This window comes from Erythrolamprus reginae, chromosome 2 (genome assembly GCF_031021105.1).
Source record: "Erythrolamprus reginae isolate rEryReg1 chromosome 2, rEryReg1.hap1, whole genome shotgun sequence".
Classification (NCBI taxonomy): domain Eukaryota; kingdom Metazoa; phylum Chordata; class Lepidosauria; order Squamata; family Dipsadidae; genus Erythrolamprus; species Erythrolamprus reginae.
Genome location: NC_091951.1, coordinates 203,783,346 through 203,796,448, shown reverse-complemented (window position 1 = coordinate 203,796,448; position 13,103 = coordinate 203,783,346).

Genomic DNA, 13,103 nt, shown 5'->3' with positions numbered 1-13,103 from the left:
TTGGGTGAGGTCAAGAGTGGATGGTCTAAGGATAAAGTTTTGGGGGTTAGGTGATGGTACTACAGAATCCGATAGTGAGTTCCATGCATTAACAACTCGGTTGCTGAAGTCATATTTTCTACAGTCAAGTTTGGAGCGGTTTACTTTGAGTTTGTATCTGCTATGTGCTCGTGTATTGTTGTGGTTGAAGCTGTAGTAGTCATTGACAGGAAGAATGTTGTAGCAGATGATTTTCATTTTGTTGAATGCAAATGCAACCTCTACAGTTGTGTGCTATAGCAGGAGCACTCCCATCCCTCTGGTCACTGGGTGTTGCCCTTCATGGTTCTTTTATTTGTTTACATGTTCCCTGGTGGAACAATGGAAAACCAGGTGTATGTAAATACAGATGACGATGTCCCTGTGTTTATGCATAGAAGTCCATTGATGTGCTGCCACTATCTTCTCTTCTTCCAAATGGCACAAAATTGAGAAAAGATCTGTCGCCCCCCCCCCCCGATCCACATCAGTGGAAAATGGTACTGAAACGGCGATGTTTTAAAACTAGCTCTGAAGGGGTAAAGAAGTAGAGCAACCCACCACTACTGGTGGCTATGGTAAATATGGTCTGGATAGGCCAGAGGTCTTCAAGCATGGCAACTTTAAGACTTGTGGACTTCAACTCCCAGAATTCTCACAGAGAATGCTGTGAGTTGAAGTCCACAAGTCTTAAAGTTGCAAAGTTTGAGAACCCCTGGGATAGGCTAATAGTCTGGCCCAAGTGGAAGAAGGGCTGAAATCTGGAAAGCTGTACAGTGGTACCTCTACTTACAAACTTAATTCATTCTGTGACCAGGATCTTAAGTAGAAACGTTTGTAAGAAGAAGCAATTTTTCCCATAGGAATCAATGTAAAAGCAAATAATGTGTGCGATTGGGGAAACCACAGGGAGGGTGGAGGCCTTGTTTCCTCCCAAGAGATTCCTAGAGAGGCCCCATGGAGGCTTCTCCCTGCCTTTTCCGGTTACAGTTTCAGAGGCTCGGGTTTGTAAGTGGAAAATGGTTCTTGAGAAGAGGCAAAAAAAGTTTGAACACCCGGTTCTTATCTAGAAAAGTTCTTAAGTAGAGGCATTCTTAGGTAGAGGTACCACTGTTTATTTTATTTTATTTATTTATTTTGTCCAATGCACAATAATACACAATGAAGGTTATAGAGGATATACTCAAGTAAAATATATTATAGAAAGAATAGAAGTGAAAATATAGGAATAAAATATATCAATAAGAGAATAGAAGAAAAGATATAGGGATAGTAGATACTATATATGAGATATAGGCGAAATAGGACAAGGGACGGGAGGCACGCTAGTGCACTTATGCATGCCCCTTACTGACCTCTTAGAAATCTGGCAAGGTCAACCGTGGATAGTCTAAAGGTAAAATGTTGGGGGTTGGGGAAGATACTACGGAGTCCAGTAATGAGTTCCACCCTTCGACAACTCGATTACTAAAGTCATATTTTTTACAGTCAAGTTTGGAGTGGTTAATATTAAGCTTGTATCTGTTGTGTGCTCTTGTGTTGTTGTGGTTGAAGCTGAAGTAGTCGTTGACAGGCAGGACGTTGCAGCATATGATCTTGTGGGCAATACTTAGATCATTTATAAGGCATCGTAGATGTATTTTAATTCAGCTTCATTCCATTAGCTTTCTGTGCAAGGGAATGGCAGTGCCAAACAGCCCTTTTAACTCCCTTTTGGAGAAGAATGGGAACTGATACCAGACCATTAAGTGAAGCTGCTTTTCCATCCCTGTAATGGTCTTATCACGTGCATCCAATTAACTCAATCCCACAGAATCCTTTGGGAAGAAGCCTGACCTTATCTACACAACCTGCAGCTCTCCTCGGTGCACTTCCACCCTAGGTTCACTTGTTGGGCATGAAGCTAGACTGCAATGGGGCCATGGAAACTGATACTTCTTGTTACTTGATTTATATTTCACTGTTTTTCTTTCTTTCTTTCTTTCTTTCTTTCTTTTTCTCTTTCTCTTTTTTCTTGATTCTGTCTCTCTGCATGTGCCACCCTGGGATATCCGCTTGCCATCCCAAAGTAGAGGCGTTTTTAGGTAGAGGTACCACTGTATGCTGACTTCTCCCCCAAATGTTGCTCTCCCATAGTGTACAACAAATGAAAGAACGTATATGTGGCAGAATGTGTATGGTAGAATGATGGGAAGTGTGGCCCATCCCTGTCCTTCAGCTCCACTGCACATGCACAAGCCTCCCGAAATGGCCAACCTGACCCTGGGTGAACCGGTTGTTAAATCCCTCATCAAAATGGATCCTTGGCACAGCACTGCAATGGAGAAATAGGCAACGGAGCAGCATGAATGAGGGAAGGAGGAAGAGCAGGGGGAAGAAAAAAGGAAAGTGGTCTTCCTCCCTCGTACTGGCTGCTCTGTTGCCCATTTGTTTCTCCACTGCAGCACAGTGCAGTGTCCGAGATCCATTTTGATGGAGGGTGGGGTGGGATGGAATAATATAACAACCGGTTCATATGAACCGGTGCGAACCGGCTGAATCCCACCACTGGCGTTCACTGGAAATTCAGGGAGTTATAATCCTATGGATCTGAAGGTCAGCGACCGATAAGAGCCCACAGAGTCAGCCTTCTCCGGGTCCTGTCAACTAAGCATTGTTGGTTGGTGGGGCTGTGGGGGAGGGCCTTCTCTGTGGCGGCACCAGCTCACTGGAACCATCTACCTCCTGAGATCCATACTGCTCCCACCCGACTGGTCTTCCAGAAAGCCTTAAAGACCTGGCTTTGCCGTTGATCAGTTGGTTTATATCCTGGATCTGGCCACCAAAGAGATGTATGGTTCTATTAAATTGGGGTTTAAATTGATTTTAAACTGTTTTTGATGTTGATTTCTGCTGTAAGCCACCCAGAGCCCCTCAGGAGTTGGATGGCATATAAATTTAATTTTAAAAGATAGAAAAATAGATAGATAGATAGATAGATAGATAGATAGATAGATAGATAGATAGATAGATAAAGTCTTAGCTGGGAATTTAGGTTACTGAAATGAATGCATGAAATTGCAGCTCAGTGCAAAAGTGCCTTGTTTGCTGGCATATGTCCCTCCTTCCACTGCTTTCTGCTTTCCAGTTAAGGCAAGAACTCCAATGACATGTCCCACTTATTTAAAAGGGAACATATTTGAAAGCCAAAGGAGGGGAAATCTCAACTCATTGCAGCTGTAAGCAAAGGAGCATATTACCCAACATTGCCCAAGGAATGCTTCTGTTCCTTATCAGGAAAGAGGGAATGTTATGCAACCATATGCGTTCAAAATATTTTAATATTTGAGAAGAATAACATTTGATCTGAGTTTCCAAAATATTTCCTTGGGACAAGTCAGGGTAAAACAGATGTTGTGTCTTAAGGTGGAGCTTTCACGCACGTACGAAAAAGTCCATAATCTTCTCCAACCTCCAAACGTGCTAGATTTTATCGCCCATACAGCCAGCTAAGTGGAGATCATGGAAGCTGAAATTTAAGACATTTGAAAAAGTGAGGAAGGTTAAGTGGCAATATTGGTGCAAGGCTTTTACAAAACCAAACCTCCCTTCTAGACTGGAGAAATGATTAAAATTCTGATTCCCATCCCAGTTTTATAGAATGCTGGCAACTATCAATGATAAAATTATTGTTATGTTATAAAGCGTTTAATAAGGGCCCACAGGACTGGCCTTCTCCAGGTACCATCCGCCAAACAATGTCGGCTGACGGGGCTGCGGAGAAGGGCCTTCTCTGTGGTGGCTCCAACCCTTTGGAATCAACTGCCTCTGGAGATCCATACTATCCCCACTCTACCAGTCTTCCAGAAAGCCGTTAAGACCTGGCTTTTCTGGCACGCCTGGGATTAAGAATGATTGACAGCATGTATGATTTTTAATGGGGTTATTAATGTATTTTATATGGTCATTTGCTGTTTTATTGTTATTGTATTTTATATTATTTTTAATTTATTGTGATTATTGTGAACAACCCAGAGTCCTATTGGAGTTGGGCGGCATATAAATGTCACAAACAAACAAACAAACAAACAAACAAACAAACAAACAAACAAACAAACAAACAAACAAATATTGGATTATTTCCTATCTCTTTCAATCCTCTTTCCCTCCATTTTGCCTATGAGATTCCCAGGAGGTCAGCATGGAAAACTGAAGTAGTGATGGGGTTTTAGCCTGATTTAGTCAAGTTTACTTTTAATTTTCTATCCATAGGATATCATGATTTACTCCATACAGAAGTCAAAATACCGTAAAGCCCTGTAGCAAAGAGGACCCAGAGACTAGAACTGTATAATGCCATCTGTAGATTTTGCTGTGTCTTCTTTCTTCCTGGCCATTGAGCATTATTTTAGGAGTGAATTTAAGCTACTTATGAACCTTTTCCCTCAAAAAGTGAGTGTATGAAACTCTACTTCCTGTTCTGGTTCCAAGCTAAGGAATGACAATCTTGTCTTTCAGAGATTGTTGACCTACAGCTCTCCTTCCCTTCCTCCTAGGACAAGAAGACTCCGATTCCTCCCCTTCAGCATCCTTTGGGTAACATAAATCATACAGTCATGCCTCAGCTGTTTTCTGCCTCAACACAGGCAACAACAACCCGCATACAGTATGTGTGTTCAGGTTCACAGAGCACACTAAGCCTTCTTTGCTTTAACCAGGACCAACTGGGTAGTTCCCTGCATCATGGTAAGCCATAAATCAGTCTTTCAAAATTGGATGCTCAAATGGATGGGTTTCAATCCCTCAAAATCCTCCACTAGAATAGCCATTGCGGAAAGACAGGAATTGACATTCATATTTATTTATTTATTTATTTATTATTTATTAATTTGACTTCTATGCCGCCCAATCCCAAAGGACTCAAGGCGGCTTACAACAATATAAAAAAGAAGACAGTAAAAAGAAGTCAAATATAAAAGTAAGTTATAAAACCATTAATCAAAACCCTAACAAACATAATAAACTAACCCAACATGCATACTAAACATTCATGCAATTTGGCCATTGTTGTTGTTGGTTCATGGCTCCCAGGCCTGTTGGCAAAGCCAGGTCTTCCTGGCCTTATGGAAGGCCAATAGGGCGGGAGCTGTATGGACATCAGGGTGGAGTTGATTCTATAGAGCCGGGGCGGCAACAAAGAAGGCCCTTCCCCGCAGTCCCGCCAGCCTGCATTGCTTGGCTGATGGGACCTAAAGGAGGAAAACTCTGTGTGCTCTTATTGGTCTCTGGGAGGTATGTGGCAAGAGACGGTCCCGTAGATAGTCTGGCCCTGAGCCATATAGGGCTTTATAGGTAATAACTAACCCCTTGAATTGTTCCCGAAGACTAACAGGAAGCCAGTGCAGCTCGTAGATTGCAGGTGTTTTATGGGTGTATCGAGGTACACCCATGATAGCTCGCACGGCTGCATTCTGGACAATTTGGAGTCTCCGAACACTCTTTAAGGGTAGCCCCATGTAGAGCGCATTGCAATAATCAAGGCGGGAAGTGATAAGGGCCTGAGCGACTGTGCGTAGAGCCTCCTGGTCCAAGTAGGGCTGCAACTGGTGAACCAGACAAACCTGGGCAAAGGTCCCCCTGGCCACAGCTGAGAGGTGGTGATCAAGGTTCAGCTGTGGATCCAGGAGGACACCCAAGTTGTGGACCTCATCTGAAGATGTCAATGTTTCTCCCCCCAGGACAGGTCGAATAGTCCTTAGGAGGAAATGCCCACAGCCACTTGGTCTTGTCTGAGTTGAGCCTGAGCCTGTTGGACCCTGTTTAGTTTTCCTGCCAGAGGGGCAGAACCAGAAATTGCAAGAAAGACACAGCTGCTGATCTGTGTCCTTTTCCCTCTCGGGAGGAGGGATATTTTGAATGGAAAATCTCAGGCGGGGGCAAAAGACGAATTGTTTTTCTGCATCTGCAATTTCTCCACTCTTCCTTGCTGCTGTGACAGCTGATGGAGGGGGGAGTTAAATTGAATTTAGTTTTTGAAAAGGTTAAGGGATTGTTGCATGCATGTAATTTGTAACATGTAATTTGTCTTGGAATCTCATAATTCAATTATATTTTATTGGTCTTTCAGTTTTTTACGTTTGAGTTTTGGACTGGGGAAGGGATAATAAAGTATACAAACTCCTAAAACTTTCTTTCTGAACAGCTGGAGGTACTGGCCACATGTCTATTTGTGTAAGAATTCTGAAAACAGCCACTTTAGGGCTGGGGGAAGCGAGTGTTTACAGTTTTTACAGTGTGTTTCTTATCAGAATGTACACACAAGTGCAGGCACACATACACACAGACACAAACCCCTATTCAGTTATCAAATAAACTTCCAACCATGAAAAATGAGAGAAAATAGGATCTGTTGAGGTAGACACATTGGAAGGACCCAAAATATTGGGGGTTTACCCAGTGATTAAAAAATCACAGCAGTCCACCTGTGTACCCTAATTGTGACATTTGATGAAGCTGAAAGGAGATCTTTATCTTTTGAATTTCAGAAAGTTTCATTATTCTAAAAAGCAGCTTCTGACCTGTTTAGTTTACACATTTGCTGGGTTTGCACAAATACACTAGGTTAGACTAAAACAATGTTAGAGAACTTGTGGTTCATCACTTTGTGGGAATCAAGCTATGGAGTTATGGAGCTATGATCTGTTTTAGGGCTGCAAAAAACATAGAGGCCACCCCATTCAGCTTACTGCTGTCAGAGATATCCACAGAAAGATAGTTTTTAAAAAAAGTCAAGAAAGGTGCTGTGACAGTATGATCAATGTTCCCCATTTTTCCATGCATAATGTGCTTTAATCATGGAATCATGGGTACCAGCGTGATATTTCTGACCCTAAATTTGTGGACATCCTTGAAGATAGTGTGAATTGCAGCTCAAATTTGTTGGACCATACTTTATAATGTAAACAAAGGGTTTTCAAAGTTTTGTATGCTTCTTGAACTCATTCATTAAATATGTGGCTATTTAAACCACTGCTATGTATCACCATTTCTTACTGAGATTTTTTTTAAAAAAAAGATGTTTCTCCAGGTGAGTACATAGATACTGTATTTTTTCTAAATATGAGAAATCTTGCTTCCGAACAAATAATCCCACAGTCAACCTCTCATAGACATGTGAAATGACCAGGGCAATTTAATCTGGATGATATCTATCAGCAATATTTTAACTGTTCCTTTTCTTTCACTTAAATTTGGCAGACCGTGTTTCTCCGAAAATAAGACCCCGTCTTATATTTTCTTGAATCCTGAAGTAAGCACTTGGCCTTATTGCCATGCACTCAAAAGCCCAATTGGGGTTATTACAGGGGTGGGTTTCTCCTGGTTTGGACCGGTTCACCCAAATTGGTAGCAACCTGCTGGTGACATAATGATGACATCACCTAACCGGATTGCTCTGTATTGGTCTGGGGCGCCACCATCTTAAAAAAAATAATTAAAAAAAAAGTTTCATTTTTTTTTCTTCCTTGCCTCACTCACTCCTCAATGCCTAATCTGCCTTCCTAGTTTTTATTTATTTTATTTTATCAAGAACGTATTGGTACTCTACATAGATATAACGCTGCTTTATTATCAGGAGATGTCTTATTAGGGAGAAAACAGGGAGAACTTTTGTTCTGTGGGCAGCAGATACTATTATTATTTATTATTTTTTTATTATTATTATTTATTAGATTTGTATGCCGCCCCTCTCCGGAGACTCGGAGCGGCTCACAACAACAAAACAGTACAAATCCAGTTGTTAAAACAATTTAAAACCCTTGATATAAAAAACAATCATACATCTCATACAAACCATACATAAAGCGGAAATGGCCCAGGGGAATCAATTTCCCCATGCCTGGCGACAGAGGTGGGTTTTAAGGAGTTTGCGAAAGGCAAGGAGGGTGGGGGCAATCTTAATCTCTGGGGTGAGTTGATTCCAGAGGGTCGGGGCTGCCACAGAGAAGGCTCTTCCCCTGGGTCCCGCCAAATGACATTGTTTAGTCGACGGGACCCGGAGAAGGCCGACTCTGTGGGACCTAACCGGTCGCTGGGATTTGTGCGGCAGAAGGCGGTCCCGGAGATATTCTGGTCCGATGCCATGAAGGGCTTTATAAGTCATAACCAACACTTTGAATTGTGACTGGAAACTGATTGGCAACCAATGCAGACTGCGGAGTGTTGGAGTAACATGGGCATACTTAGGGAAGCCCATGATTGCTCTCGCAGCCGCGTTCTGCACAATCTGAAGTTTCCGAACACTCTTCAAAGGTATACCCATGTAGAGAGCATTACATTAGTTGAACCTCGAGGTGATGAGGGCATGAGTGACTGTGAGCAGTGACTCCTGGTCCAGATAGGGTCGCAACTGGTGCACCAGGCGAACCTGGGCAAACGCCCTCCCTTGCCACAGCTGAAAGACGGTTCTCTAATGTAAGCTGTGGATCGAGGAGGACGCCCAAGTTGCAGACCCTATCTGAGGGGGTCAATGATCCCCCCCCAGGGTTATGGACAGATGGAATTGTCCTTGGGAGGCAGAACCCACAGCCACTCCATCTTATCAGGGTTGAGTTGGAGTCTGTTGACACCCATCCAGACCCTAACAGCCTCCAGGCACTGGCACATCACTTCCACTGCAAGAGCAACAAGGAATACATACAGAGTATTCAGTATCGGTGAGATACTTTAAACAATCTTCTATTTGGAAAGGAAAAGAAGAATGAGGCAAACTTGAGTGCCATCACTTAGAGTTTGTTTGTTTGTTTATGGTTTAAAGTAGATGAAATTAACTCAGTACTTCTGATGTTAAAGGGTTGTTATTTGTCCCAGATACAAAAAACAGTTATGTCATAGAAGTAAGGACGTTTGAGTAGGAAAGAAAACTGATCCTAAGACAAAATTGCAAACACTGTTGTTGTTGTTTTTCTTGTTCAATGTGAGTAGGCCACAAGGCTCCCACCCACCTTGTGTGCAAAATTGGAACCCTCGCCTTGCGTCTGCTGCTCTGGGTAATTTGAGAGATGGAGAAAAGCGGGGAAGGGGGAGGATTGGAAAGATAAATATTCTAATTAATTCAGACTTCCACCCAAAAGCACAGTGCCGTGAGAGCAAGATGCCAAAGATCATTCAATCATTCATTCGCTATGCCACCAGCCACCTCCAAATGAAACACGAAAGACATTCTTATGCATCCTCTAGAGCAGTGTTTCCCAATCTTGGCAACTTGAAGGTATCTGGACTCCAACTCCCAGAATTCCCCAGCCAGCAGCGGACAGCATGAAGCCAAATAAATTAAGGCGTCACTTAAACACATGACACCTCAATCACGCTGATAAGCCCCTTGAGTTTTTTCAATGAAAACATGTTATATATTGCAAACTTTCATCCCGGCAGAGAGTTGGGAGGGGGGGCATGAAATGATTACTTCTTACTGGGGGGGGGCATAACAGAAAATAATTGAGAAACACTGATATAACCCAATGTACCATAAACTGGAGTTTATAACCCACGATGTCTTCATCAAGTTCCACCAAAACCAAGCAAATTGCAAGATGTTTTAGAATAAAGGTTCTGAAACTGAGGAGCCCTGAGGAGGCCATGATAACTTCTGAAACAGCTCACTTAAAACAACAACAACAACAACAACAACAGGCAAAGGGAAAGGCCTGTGAAAATCTGCATTAGTGTTGCTCCTCATTTTACCCAGCCAGGCCTCACTGGGCAGTTGTAGTAGTGCCCCAAGTTAGAGACACCTTGCAATACAGAAATTAAATTTTACACTTATTTCCTGCTTAGCCCTCCCACAGCTATTAAATCCTTCATTGATTCCTGACGGGGGTGTTGGTGGTTGCCTTATAAATTCCTGTATCATTATAGGAGGTCATCTGTTACTTTGCAAAGTTGGAAAATCATTGGCTCGGGATATTATGTTGACCCCATTTTTAGGAAAGGGCTGTGCTATTATTTCTTACAGAATAAATCAGCCCTCCTTGGTCCACTGCCTTCAGATGGATCAGTTCTGGCTGGGAAACTGCAGTCTAGAGATATATGATTGACAGCAGGTTGGGGAAAACAGGAATAAGTTGTTCATGGCAGACAGCTAAGGAGTAACAGGTGGTTTCCTAGAGCAGTGTTTCCCAACCTTGGCAACTTGAAGATATCTGGACTTCAACTCCCAGAATTCCCCAGCCAGCATTCGCTGGCTGGGGAATTCTGGGAGTTGAAGTCCAGATATCTTCAAGTTGCCAAGGTTGGGAAACACTGTCCTAGAGAAGCAAATATGAAGTCTACCTGGAGAGCAACAATCTCTCAATTGACCCAGGTGGCTTGTAGGAACCAAGCTTGTCTGGATTTTTTTGGATCCCAGGTTGCCTCTCAAAACAGCCTTAGCTTTGCTGCTTGCTTGTTAGCACTAGGGGGGTGGGTGGGTGGGTGGGGAGGAAATGAAGTAATGCCATTTTAAAAGCATGTGTGAACTGCAGCTGTGAAAACAGTGATGCTGCATGCAAAGTGGCCTGGGAGAAGAGGTGCTGGAAGGCAGGACTTAGCCCAAATGACCTTTTCAAAGAGTCTGGGCCTCTGCCTAGCCATATTCCAATGATGGGATCTTACAGGTACGGTCAGGTATGCAGAACTGGTAGAAAAAAATTGAGGTTTTTTTCTTTATTTCCCTTCTGGGCTCTGGGTATGTTTTTCCTATTGCAGTAAATGAGATTGAATTTATATAATTTTAGAAGAACTGTGCATGCATGTGTGTGTGTGTGTACATACACACACAGTTTATATAGTAGATAATGTATATTTTTGTGTGCCTGTGTGTAATATATATGTACACATATGGCATATATACATAGAATTAAATACACTGCTCAAAAAAAATAAAGGGAACCCTTAAACAACACAATATAACTCCAAGTAAATGAAACTTCTGTGAAATCAAACTGTCCACTTGGGAAGCAACACTGATTGACAATCAATTTCACATGCTGTGGTGCACATTCAACTTTGTCGGGAACAAAGTATTCAATGAGAATATTTCATTCATTCAGATCTAGGATGTGCTATTGGAGTGTTCCCTCAAAACATCGCTACAGAGCACTGCACACCAAGACAACTAGACACAAGAACAGTTTTGTCCTGAACGCCATCACTCTACTAAACAAATAATTCCCTCAACTCTGTCAGACTTTTTGTAACTAAATCTGCACTTCTATTTCTACTAGTTTTTCTCATCATTCCTATTATCCTTTTCCTCCCACTTAGGACTGTATGACTGTAACTTGTTGCTTGTACCCTAAGATTTTTATTAATACTGATTGTTTCTTCATTGCTTATTTGACCCCTATGACAATCATTGTGTTGTACTATGGGATTCTTGACAAATGTATCTTTTTCTTTTATGTACGCTGACAGCATATGCACCAAGACAAATTCCTTGTGTGTCCAATCACACTTGGCCAATAAAATTCTATTCTATTCTATTTTTTGAGCACTATAGTATATTTTGGATGTTCAGTAATAGTAAATAGATAGGGAAATTGTATCTCTTTGAGGTGAAGGGAGGCCAGACAGCCTAACCCAAACCCTTGATATGAGTGACATCAAGTTGGCCACCTTTAAGCCAATGACATGACCTTTAAGCCACCAACCCCGGTCACATGACTGTCAAGCCATTCCCACTGTTCACATGGTTGGCAAGCTATGCCCACAAAATAAGCCACGGCCACAGTGTGGTAGTAAAAAATAATTGCAGCCCTTCACTGACATATTCCCTCAGAGAGCCAAAACTAAAGAGTGTCTCCATTATCTGTCTTGCACCCTCCTGGTCTCTTATAGGAGTGGCAATGCCTCCTTCCAGTTGTTCTACAGAAGGCTGAGGGTGTGGCATGCCATTACTGCTGATTCTCCATACCCTGGATGGAGAGTGTCACACATGTTGTGACCCAACACCATCAGCCTTGGCTGCTAGAAAAGGAAAATGGTGGTTAAGGCCAGGGAGTGCCAGATTCTAGTCCCAGCTCACGACACAAATGCCGCTTGGTGGTTTTGGTCAGTGACTGTCTCTCGTGGCCTAGCTACACTCAAAGGGTTGTTGTCAGGACAAACGGGAAGAAGCGGGGCCTTGAGCTCCTTTACTTATGGGATGTAAATCAATAGACAAGGTTGGGGAGGGAAAAGGACTGTGATGCATTCACCCCATAGGTGGATTGCTGCCGATTTGGACCAGGTTTTTTTAGAACCGGTAGCTCAGACTCCAAGCCCAGAGTGAACCGGTTCTCTGTATCTATGACTACTTCATAATAATGAATACTTCAGCTTCAACCACAACAATACACGAGCACATAATAGATAACGAGCTTAATGAAAACTGCTCCAAATGTGACTGCAGAAAATACAACTTCAGCAACACAGTGATCAATGCCTGGAATTCACTACGCGACTCTGTTGTTTCTTCCCCAAATCCCAAAAACTTTCATCTTAAACTGCTTACAGTCGACTTCACCCCATTCCTAAGAGGTCTGTAAGAGGCATGCATAAGCGCACCATCATGCCTATCTTCTCTGTCCTACTGTCCTATTGTCCTCATTTTTCTGTATTTATTTTGTTTATGTTTATACCCATACCTGCTATCTTGTACATGTTTGACAAACAAAACAAAACAAAATAAATAAATAAATCTGTGAAAGTGGGCCCGCCCGCCCACTGGGCTATACTGACCTTTATCTTTGCTTCTGAAGCCCAGTTGATCGGGTGGCAGATTGAATTATTTTATTTTATTTTATTTTATTTTATTTTATTTTATTTTATTTTATTTATTTTATTTTATTTTATTTTATTTTATTTTATTTTATTTTATTTTATTTTATTTTATTTTATTTTATTTTATTTTATTTTATTTTATTTTATTTTATTTTATTTTATTTTATTTTATTTTATTTTATTTTATTTTATTATTTTATTTTATTTTATTTGTTTTATTTGTTTTATTTTATATTTTATTTTATATCTTATTTTATATTTTATTTTATTATTTTATTTTATTTTATTTTATTTTATTTTATTTTATT